Source organism: Schistocerca serialis, unplaced genomic scaffold, assembly GCF_023864345.2.
Source record: "Schistocerca serialis cubense isolate TAMUIC-IGC-003099 unplaced genomic scaffold, iqSchSeri2.2 HiC_scaffold_1177, whole genome shotgun sequence".
NCBI classification, from domain to species: Eukaryota; Metazoa; Arthropoda; class Insecta; order Orthoptera; family Acrididae; genus Schistocerca; species Schistocerca serialis.
The window spans coordinates 20,001-22,500 of NW_026047378.1; the positions used below are offsets into that span (position 1 = coordinate 20,001).

Here is a 2,500-nt window from a genome sequence, read left to right on the forward strand (position 1 = left end):
ATGTGTAGGCGCGCCGCCCACATTTCCCCAACCTGCGTTGACGATTTGAGGAGGTGGCCCTCCCACATTAGGTGGCGCTCCAGCACCTCGATCTCACGCTGCACCTCCTCCATGCCTGCACCGTCGCAGGCTGGCCCTATCTTCTTCAGCGCCAGGAGACGGGACCGACGGAGGGTTGGACCCATCCATCGGCAAGATGGAATGCCGAGGCCCCCCTGGGCAACAGGAGCGTGGAAGTATCCCAGGGGGGTGTCCGCCGGAAGGCGGAACCATCTCCTGACGGCGGCCCGGATGGTGACGTCGGCCGACTTCAATGCACCCACCCGGGTGCGGCTGAGGGCCAGCCCGTGGTACAGGCCAGGGAGAAGTACGTTGGTGAGAGCGTGGAGGCGCTGTTGCGGCTTCAGCGGAGCTCGGGAGATGACGTCAAGCTGCTCCACCAGGTGGCGACGTGGGTTGAAGACACAGCGACCCGCCGTGGAAAATTGCAGCCCCAGGTACCGGAAGGTTTCACCCACACGCAGGGCAGGCAAGGTGGTGTTGCCTGCTGTGAAGGTGACATTGCTGTCCACCTTCACCTTCTTCTCGCGCCCTGACGCGACTAAGGCGAGGGTGAAACACTTCCGGGCGTTGATCTGCAGCCCCAGGTGGGCGAGGGCAGCGGTAGCTGCGTCGATGAGGGACTGCAAGCCCCTCGGGGTCGCTGCAAACAGCAAGACGTCATCTGCAAAGGCCGCAGCGTTGACTCTGCGACCGAGGATCCGAGCTCCGATGTGGGAGGGCAGTTGGCCTAAAACGTAGTCCACCGCAAAGTTGAACAGGAGGGGGGAGAGGGGATCGCCCTGGCGAACGCCCCGTGCTGGCTGCACAGACACGCCCACGCCGGCGCCGTCCGCTATCACTGTCGTGCTGCCCTCGTAGCACCGCTCGACATACTCGACAAAGCAATCCGGTAGGCCATGCGCCTTCAGCACGGGGCGAAGGGCAGCATGATCCACCGAATCGAATGCCTTCGATACGTCGATCGATGCCACAAAGACAGAGCGGCAGGAGCGGACTGCGTCGGTGAGAGCAGTGTCCAAGATGAAAGTATTTTCCAACATCCCATCCCGAGGGATGAATGCCCGCTGACGTTCGTCCACAGCACAAGCGCGCATCAGGCGTGACGCGAGAACCTTGTGAAAGGTCCGCGCCAACACCGAGCAGACCGTAATGGGGCGAAAGTCAGCGGGGGATGTTGGTGCAGCCGTTTTCGGGAGAAGGGACGTCCGCGCGCGAAGCAGGCGTTCCGGAAGGGCGCGGGCCAGAAGGAAGAGATTCATCACTTTCACCAGGACTTCATGCGGTAGGCGCCGCAACTCCGCTGGGGTAAGGCCGTCAGGCCCAGCTGCTGATCCCCTGGGCGGCAACGCGGCGGCGACCTCCTCATGTGTGACCGGCCCCCATAGGCACTCAAGAGCGACAGGCTCCGAGTGCGGGAGGAGGCGGTCACGGATGAAGCCCGCAGTGGAGACGGGCTTCTTAGTGAAGAGGTCCGCCCAGAAGTCCAGCAGACCAGGGATGGCAGGTGGCGGCTGGAGCAGGGTGCCATCCAAGAGGCCGCGCACGCAACGTGCACGCGACCGTCGGAAGGCATCCTGCGTTCTTGCGTATTCCCAGCGGCGCCGCTTGCGCTTCTGCGTCGGCGGCGCGGCAGGCGGCCGCTTCGATGGTTGGCGCGGCCGCTGTGTCCTGGTGATCGATCTCTCCCCTCTGGACCCGACCGACGCAAGGGCATCCGGGAGCATGCCCAGGATGACATCGGGCGGCGTGCCCCGCCCCAGACCTATGACTCGATCCAGGGCAGAGAAACGCTGGGCGGAAGCAGGTAGCCCCGCCAGATGCTCCCAGATGGCGGCGTCAGTCGGCCCCTCCGGCGGCGGCCCGGTGGTGTCGGCCGCGAAGTCCTCGGCTGCGTCGACGGGCGGCGCAGCGGCCTCGCCCGCGTCAGGCGGCGGGCTCGCTGCTCCCCGGCGGGACGCCGGCTCTTCCCCCCGACCGATCTCAAGCGCCTCCATGAACTGGCGGACAAGCTGCTTGTGGGCAGCTTGCCGCCGTCGGCACTTGATTGCCTCAAGCGTTCGGTCGGGGAACATCCTGATGAGCTCTTGATTAACAAAGAAGAACCGGGCGTCCCTCTCAAGGAACAATTCGGCCTCCGCCTTGGCGAGCGACAGGACTTCTTCCTCCGTCCACCTCGCGCGATGCCTCTCCGTCACGATCTCCGCGTTGGCGGCCGCAAGATGTTGGCGGCGGCGATGGACCCCGAGACCATTCTTGGTGGTGAAGCTGCGGTGGCACTCACTACAGGCGTATACAGCTGCAAAAGGTACAAGACTTTCGGCACGGCCGGTTGGCCGGCTAGGTGCTGGGGGAGTTGGGGTGGCACCTTCAGCGGAAGGGCCACCACTTATTCTTTGATTACTGCCCCCAACTAACAAAGGGATAGTGCGAGGGGGGC

The 2,500-nt window shown here is 64.5% G+C and overlaps 1 pseudogene; it reads right to left on the reverse strand.

The window, feature by feature from the left end:
- The window catches only part of LOC126433941 (large subunit ribosomal RNA), a 7,836-nt pseudogene that overhangs the window by 2,335 nt on the left and 3,001 nt on the right, over window positions 1–2,500 (reverse strand).